Raw genomic sequence first — 9,251 nt, forward strand, 5'->3', positions numbered from 1 at the left:
ATTATATAGACCAAATTGTAAATTTGGCAGTGGACAGTTGTAGAGCGTCAAGTCTACTTTCCGATGCAATTGTAGTTGCATCGAACTGACTCCATATGAGAGATTTATGATAATTGTCATACAATCACTCCAGAATACCAAAGTGTTCGATGAAATGTCTCAAAGAGTAGTTATGCATGTTTGAAAACAACTGGGCCACATATGATGTTGTGACAATAGTGGTGATGTGCACTTGATGTTTGGTGATGTGACGATATTCCATATGGCATGGTAACAATGGTCGAGGTGGCTTGGTGCTATAGCATGAGCTGGCCAAAAGGTATAACACATAGGGAAGGTGTCACGCCCCGTTCACATAGAACCAGACCGGTGATCGGGTTTCCTCCGGGTAACCCAAAACCACCACGATCATCTGATATAGTAACCACAACACAATATGGCATGTATAATCATAGAATTATAATTAGGTAATTCAGCAGAAGTCTTGTCTTATATAAATATCTGTAAATCCTCATATACTCTTGATACCCAAATTTTTATACATAGTATATTCACATGTGGGCCCCTAGGCATGATAATTACACAAGAAATAACAATTTAACTATCGAGAGCATAAAAAGGGGAATATACCAAAAGAATAAAAAAGAAGAACTATGTTTGGTGATAACTAATGTTGCCTTGTAACACAACTCTCGCACGGGCATCCAACTTCGTGATCAAATCCTTCTAGGACCCACCAATCCCCCACTGAAGGTTCGTTGATGGACCCTGGCACTTGTTCCTCTACTAGGTATCCTACAAAATCATCTAAAAATGCGTGTACATGAGGGATGAGCTCACTAACTCAGTAAATGAAAAAAAAGACTCACACAAGCAATTGCAATTCAAATGATACTATATACATAAGATTCATTTTAGTCATATCCACCTAAGCAATATTACTAGGTCATATGTTACATGCTACTCACAATCACAATCCGTGTATGCCCTAGGTTCGAGACACGTTTTTCATCTCACGATACGCCTATAGGGTTGCCAGAGAAGGCCAACCATGAGTACTTGAAAAAGTAAATCGTAGCTAAACCACAATAGAAAAGTAAATCATGGTCCAACCACAGCAGAAAAAAAATGTAGTATGATTAACCCTCTGAATGTATCACCAAGGTTACCGACTGTCCTAGTGATCAGCCAGGCATACTTCTAACTACCACGGCTGTATGCGACTGGCGCTTTCCCCCGGTGATAACCCAACACCTAAACCCCAGTTGGGAAGGGTCAAAACACAATGGAATGTTAAATCCTAACCACGTGCTCTTATATGAGATAGTACGACTGAATAATACTTTCGTGTCCTATTCCACGGTGCACCAATGCATTTGTTTATAATTCGACTACAACATCTAGTCTAACAATTCAATAAATCCATGTGACTCCAAGTGAGAAACAAGTATTTAAAATTCAAGGTAATACATAGCAATGCATAAATGCATCCTATAGTAGACAAGCAAATGCATGAAGATAGCATTCATAGATCCCATGATGATATATATAAGATGAGGATGATGAAATAAACATTCTCAAAATTAAGATCAATGTCCTCTCCCCACTTACCTATTCTTGTACAAGAATACACGCACACGGTACGGGTAAGATCCAACGTGTGAAGAAGAATGTCTCGAAACCTAACACAGATAAGAAATTTAGAATACGTCAATTTCAGAATTATAAAAAGATGTAAAACATTGTCACACCCTGTTCTCACAGAACCGGGCCAGTGACCAAGTTAACACCGGTTAACCCAAACCTGCCAGGATCATCAGATACTGTATTCCACCACAGCATACACACAACTAATATAAGCTCATCAGATCAGCGGAAGACTAAGTTTTACCTGTGAATAATCCCATAGTACTTGATACCCGAATTGTGATACAATAATTATATACATGTGGGCCCGAAGGCATGATAATTACACAATAAAAGTACAATTCATATATCAAGTATATACAGGAAATCATCAAAACAATCAGAGTGCACAGCTTGGCTCGGTTTCAAGGTTGGAGCTCAGCTCGGCATCCAGGGTTGAGCCCAGCTCGGCATCACATAGAAGAGCTCAGCTCGGCCTCAGAAGTGGAGATCAGCACGGCCTCAAAGGTGGAGCTCAGCTCGGCCTCAGAACTGCTGTCCCGCAGCACAACTCTCGCACGAGCAGTCAGTGCCGTGCTCTAACTCCTCAGGGGTCCACCAGTCCTCTTCAGGAAACTCGACTGTGGGACCCACCCCATGCTCCTCAGATGTATGACCTGCAAAATCATCTAAAAAGGAGGTGTACACATGGGATGAGCTCACTAGCTCAGTAAATGGTAAGATGGACCACACAACAAAACACATCATATGCACTACATGCTATGCAATACATTTTAATTTACATCCACCTAAGCAACATTACTAAGTCCTTGGTTTTTAGGGCTACTACAGCCACAGTGAGCGTATACTCTGGGTACGAGCCTCGAACTCCATCCCGCAATACGCCCATAGGGCTGTTGGAGAAGGCCCACCGTGAATACTCGAAAAAGTAAAGACAATGCCGTCCACCGGCTCTCAACAGAAATGTAAATGACTGAAATTAAAGGTGCTGATTCCAGTAATTTAAAAGCAGTACGATTGGCCCTCTTGAATGTACCACCGGGGTTACCGACTGTCCTAAATGACCCGCCGGGCGTTATGTCTAACCGCCACAGTGACCCGACGACCGTGACCACTGCTTCCCCCCAAATGATAACCCAACACCTTAACCCCTGTTGGGAAGGGTCGTAGCACGGGATGATGAAAATCCTAATACCGCATGCTCCTATATGACAATAGTACGATTGCATAGTGCCACCGCATCCTATTCCACAGGCCACCAATGCACTCGTTTTCAAGCCGACTATGGCATCTAGTCTATCAATGCATCATGCACAATGATGTCCACATTCAACATATAAACATCTCATTCAATTGGCATTTGGAAAGTAAATATAGCACACATACATATCAAGGTGAGGATGACTAATCTACATAGCATATTCATGATGGCATGACTAGACTAGTTACAATTAAATGAATACCAAACAATGCCTTGAAACAAGACCAAACATCCTCTCCCCACTTACCTGTAGCGTACAAGGATTCCCGTTCGGTACGGGTGAGATCCGATGCGAATCGGGTAGGATTTGGTGAACCTAACATAATTGAGCAGGGTTAGTACTTCACCATTTTAGGACCAAAATTAACGAGATCCGATGAAAAAATCATGTTTAGAATGTTAAAAGAAGGTCACATGTCCGATTTGGGTCCAATCGGACGTAAGAACCACCTTCAGGCCACACGGGTGGGTCAGACAGGTGGGCTGTCTGGCCCACCGGTCCTACCCACCGGTTTGGACCGACGGTTAGGGGCCCGCCGGTAGGGCCCACCGGTCTGACCCACTGATTGGGCCAGGGGCCCCTGCTAGGATCGGCTGGTAGGGTGGCCCGCCGGTTGTGCCCGAAGGCCCCTGCCCTCTCAGGTGGGTGCCCACAGGCGGGTAGGGGCCCACCGGTTCCACCCATCGGTCTTGGCGGGAAAACAACCGTTTCTTTCCAACTTTCTCCATTCTTTGGGGATTTAAATGGGGCTTTTCCCAACCCATTCTTCACACCTTCAAGGTCTTATAGGATGGTTCTAACCTAGATCTAGGTTAGATTCAAGTGATGGGAAACCATCTTACCTTCTTTACACAAGAACAACTTCAAACCCTCCAAATCAGTTCAAACCCACAATGCTTCTTCCACCTTGTCAATACCTCTTGAAATCCTTCAAGATCAACACATAAATCATCTATTAAACCTTAGATTCATCATTTCAAAGGGGATTTACAAGATCTCAAGAAACCCTACTCGAATCAAGGGTTTAAGCTTGGGTATGGTGAATGTTCAAAGAACCCAGCTTTGCTTACCTCTAAATGTAGATCTAGAGTTGAAGATCACTCTCCCGGCGCCGGAATGGGAAGATCAAGCTTCGGCGCCGTCGAAATCCTTCTCTTCTTCCTCTTCCTTCTCTTCCCTTCTTCTTCTTCCCTTTCTTTTCTCTCTCCTCTTTACTCTTCTCACCAACGTACGAGTGTCATAAATGAAAAGAAAATAAAGTCATAAATGCTATATATATAATTCCTAAATAAGTGAATAGTGCACATGGATGGGTCACTCAGGTGGGTGGGTGCACCCACCTGTCCGCCCACCTGAGGCCAAACTTGGGATTTTGATAGAGTTCGGGCCTCGGCGCGAACCCCACCCCTGGCATATGATGTAGTATACGTATATACCTTAATATATGGCTACAATACCTGCTTTATCCGTACATGACCTTATGGTAGGTGCATGTACACGGCTTGGGTACTCCTGTCTCTTCTGGCATTGGCTCGGACTTGTCGGGTCAGCCGGTGTTTAAGGTCACCCTTGCCATCATAGTCCATAAGGAGCCCGCTCTAACTCCCTCTAGTTCGGTTCCTGCATGGTTTAACTGGGTCAACCGCGTAATCAGACTGGGTTTAAGAAGTAGGGTATTACAAACATGGTCATGATGCGTTTAATAACGTGAAGAAACCTGTCGATGAGTTTGAGTTTAAACGAAGCTCTTTTAGACTACAGGTGGGTTATACAGGTGGGTAGAGGACCCACCTATGCAAACCGCCCAGGCAGAAATCACCTAGACACAAACCGACGGGTTTGGTACTCATCGATCCTACCTGCCAGTAGGACCCTGGGGCTAACCCAAAACTGGTGGGTGCTATCAATTGGTCTTGGTACCTATCGATAGGTTCCTAAAGCCCAGGTAAGACTGGTGGGTTATACCGGTAGGTTTAGGTACCCACTGGTCTTACTCGCCTATAGGCGCAGAAGCCCAAGTAAGACTGGGGGGTCACACTGGTGGGTCTGGCTACTCGTCGGTGCTACCGACCATTGTTCAGTGGGTTCTGCTGAGCTTCTTTTCTTCTTCATCCCACCTCTTGGGAATTCAATGGGGTTGTTTTAACCTCATGTCTCACACATTTTTTGCTTCATCCACCTGATTATACCATAGGTCTAAGTCCAATTAAGGTTTTTGGGAACAAAATCATTCATTGGCTCAAGAAACCCCAAAAACTTAGGATCCTCTTTTCCAACTCAAAATGTCAGTACAATACCTTCAAATCTTGGTTTCCTTCCTTAAACCTTTAAAGAAATCACATAAGATTTCTATTAACCCTTTGATTTGACCACACACAAGAGAGTTTCATCATATTCCAAGGGTTTATGACATTACTTACCTCAATACACTGATCTCAAGGCACCGGTCACTATTCCGATGACGAAGAGGCAAGATATGGCCTCGGAAATCAAGGGAGAACACTTTTTCCCTCTTCTTTACTCTTCTCACCAAACTCTTGCTGAAATCATAAATGGGAGAGAGAGAGAGAGATAGAGAGAGAGAGAGAGAGAGAGAGAGAGAGAGAGAGATAAATGCTATTTATACTTTAGCTATTAAATATCTTCTAAGGCCTGTTTGATTTTGCCCCTTTATGGACTAAAACACGTTTTCGGCCAAATATAGCCAACATTATCAGGCATACATGACCTCATTACGACGAGGTGTCCGAAATACACATGCTCACCCAATTGGGCTTGAATGGGCCCACGTTACCCCAACAGGTAGGTCACACTGGTGGGTCTTGCACCTACCAATTGGCTAAAACAAAGCCAACCTTACTGTATTTTGGAGAAAGTGTAATCTTACGTGTATCTCGCTCTAGCCACATGTTGTGGACTAAATTCTCATCATTCAACATGAAAACTTACCTTTTTTATTCATACATGGCTTTGTAATATGTGCAAGGGCACGACTTAGGCGTGCGAATCGCATCAGGTACTGGTTCAATCTTGTCCGGACACCCCGCATTTGATGTCACCCTTGCAGTCATGTACCATAGGGCACTAACATAGACCCTTTTTGGTTTGGACCCTGTAAGACCAAACCAAACCAACCAGTCAACAAACTGGGTTTAAAGAGTAGGACTCTACACCTAACCTGTCTCCTCTATCTCACCCCCCACCTGTAGGTACCTCTGTCTCCCATTCTCCCATTCTCCCATTCTCCCCTTCTCCCTCCCATTCCCCTTGCCTCCCCTCTTGCCTTTCATCAAGGTCCTCCATACCACCCATTCACACACGCCTTCTTTCCTCCCTTTGCCAAACCCCACTATCCCCCGGAAGTTTCTCCTATTGCCTCCTCCAATCCTGCCTTTAAGACTTGCCAGAGCCCTCCTCTCCCCTTGCTCCTCCTACCCGTGCTCATCGCATGTAGGTTCAGCCATACCCATCCTAGAATCCGTAGGATCTTACCACCATTGCCTCCTCTAAAGCCCACTTGTTGCTCTCAGGCCTCTAAACACTCAGAGTGGAATTTATTTATGGGTGGAGAATTCAATTCTTTGCTTTGCAATGGTACCTAGTCCCTTGTCCCTCGCACCCTTCACATGAACTTAGTGGATTGCAAATGGGTCTACCACATCAAAAGAAAAGCCGATGGATCCCTAGAGCGCTACAAAACGTGCCTCGTTGCCAAAGGGTTCCACTAACATCTGCAGATCAATTATTCAGAGACATTCAACCCAGTTATTAAGCCCACTACTATGCGCTCCATCCTTGCTATTGCAGTTTCTTAGGGTTGGCCTGTTTATCAGCTTGATGTGCACAATGCCTTCCTCTATGACATGTAAACTGAGGAAGTTTATATGGTCCTAGGTTTCGAGGATCCTTACACCTTGATTATGTCTGTCATCTTCATCGTTCCCTTTTTACGAATTGAAACAAGCACCCCATGCCTGGTTCCACTAGTTGCCCTAGTTTCTCCTACAGATTGGCTATTGTGCTTCATAGACAGATCCGTATTTGTTTATCTCTCAAAAGGGTACGTATTGCATTTATATTTTGATATATGTCAATGAAATTCTTATTACTGGGAATAACGCTACATAGGTCACCTCCTCATTTTACTAGAGAAGGAATTTTCCATTAAGGATTTGGGCCTTCTTCACTTTTTCCTTTGTATTGAGGCTTTCTACACTCAAAGGGACTCTTACTATCTCAGACATGATATATTGATGATCTATTTAAAGCGTGTTGACATAGTTGATTGCAAGTCCGTTCAGACCCCCATTGCCACTACCATGAAACCATCTGTTCAAGGGGGTGCCCTTGTTGCTAATCACACTTAGTACCGTTCCATATGTGACTCTCACTCGTCCTTACGTTTTCTTTGTCATCCATAGAGCTTTCTAGTACATGCATTCTCGAATAGAGGAACATTGGACATTTGCCAAGCGTATTCTACACTATTTAAAACACTCTCGTTGTCTGGGTCTTCTCCTTGAACATTCCTCTGCCTTACCCTCTAGGCTAGGGGTGTCAAAAAAGCCCGATCAACCTGAACCATCCCTAACCCACCCTGAGCCCGAACAGGGCTTGGGCTGAGATTTCAGCCCATAGGGTGGGTTATGGTTGAGATTTTCACGCTCAAGGTAGGGTTGGGTTGGGCTAGGCCTGGGTTGAGGTCTCAACCCAACCTAACCCCACCCAACCCAACCCAATCCAACCCAACTATGTTTATTAAGTATATAATCGTATAAATATGCTAATAATTATTAATGGGTACTTATAGAAAAATGTCTTTCATTTTCCACAATCTACACATATACAAAAACTTTAGTCTTTGACCTTTGGAATGAATCAAGATCAAGCAACCAAGTAACCGATACTATTGGGTTGGACTGGATTGGGTTAAACCCAAGCCAATTAGGGTTCATTAGGGCTAGGTTGGGTTGGGCTAAACCTGATAGGGTTGGGCCTGGGCTGAGATATCCCAGCCCGACCTAGGGTTGGTTGGGCTTGGGTTGAGTTAAGAGACCTTAGGGTTGGACTGGATTTTTTAAAACCCAGCCCAACTCGGTCCATTGACACCCCTACTAGTCTAGGCCTTCTCTGATACTAATTGGGTAGGTGGTGGCGATGATTGGAAGTCCATGGGTGGCTTTGCCTTTTTTTTTTTTCTTTGCCCTAATCTTGTCTCCTGTATGTCAACGAAACAGAAGACAATTGCTCGCTCCTCCATATATGCTGAATAAAAAGCTTTGGCTGATGCTTTAGCTAAACTCATCTGGTTGGAATCTCTTTTTCAATTGTGGTTTAATAACATCCGTGCCACTTATCTATCAGCCAATTCAGTTTTCCATGCTTGTACTAAGTATGTGGAAATCGACTTTCACTTTGGTTGTGACAGGGTTTCCAAGCATCAATTATCTATTTAGTTTTTCTCTACAACCAACCAACTTGCAAACATCCTAACTAAGGCTCTTTCTACTTCACGATATCAGATCTTGTGTGATAATTGAAGATCTAGCCACCCGACACTCCAACTCAGGGTGTATGTCAGTCGTATATAGAGTTCCACTGAAATTGAAAACTCTACATACCTTTTCCTTGTACAAAGGAAATTTCCAAATCAATTTTCTATTATAACACCTTCTATTATTTGTGTAAACTGACTAGGGCATCCACACCATGTATATATTTATATATTTATAGTTGTAGAACAATTCATAATAATGAAATGATGCTTTTCTTGAGTTATCAGTGAGGAAGGGTAGGGGAGAGGGGAAAGGAGACAATGGCAGGGAGGTGTTATTGTATTCGTCACAAATGTACTTTTAGCTACTTCTTCTACTCAATTGAAGTTGAAATTGTTCCAATAAGATGTTTGCTTGGTCCTCTATCACATGGATTAACCCATGTACTTCCAAACCTCTCAAACTTTCAGGACTAGAAATAACTTTTTCCATTGCATTCAGCCAATAAAATAAAGGAAATCCGAGAGAGAGAGAGAGAGAGAGAGAGAGAGAGAGAGAGAGAGAGAGAGAGAGAGAGAGAGAGAGGGCAACCAAAAACTTATTGTTGGTTGGGGACTTCAGTCTTGTTTGGTTCTGGCTCGGGTTTATAGGTTTCTTCTTGAAATTAAAACCTTGATACAATAATGGGAGTGGAACCTTTATGCAAGCGGGCAGCAGTAAACAAGTAGCAACGCCAATTGTAGAGGCAAAATTTTTGAAGCAACAATGGCTGATTTGCAATGGCAAGTAGTTGCATTTGATGGGCTGGTGAAGGTGATGAATAACATGAGAAAGAAGGGCTCTACTA

Source organism: Macadamia integrifolia, unplaced genomic scaffold (genome assembly GCF_013358625.1).
Source record: "Macadamia integrifolia cultivar HAES 741 unplaced genomic scaffold, SCU_Mint_v3 scaffold2932, whole genome shotgun sequence".
NCBI classification, from domain to species: domain Eukaryota; kingdom Viridiplantae; phylum Streptophyta; class Magnoliopsida; order Proteales; family Proteaceae; genus Macadamia; species Macadamia integrifolia.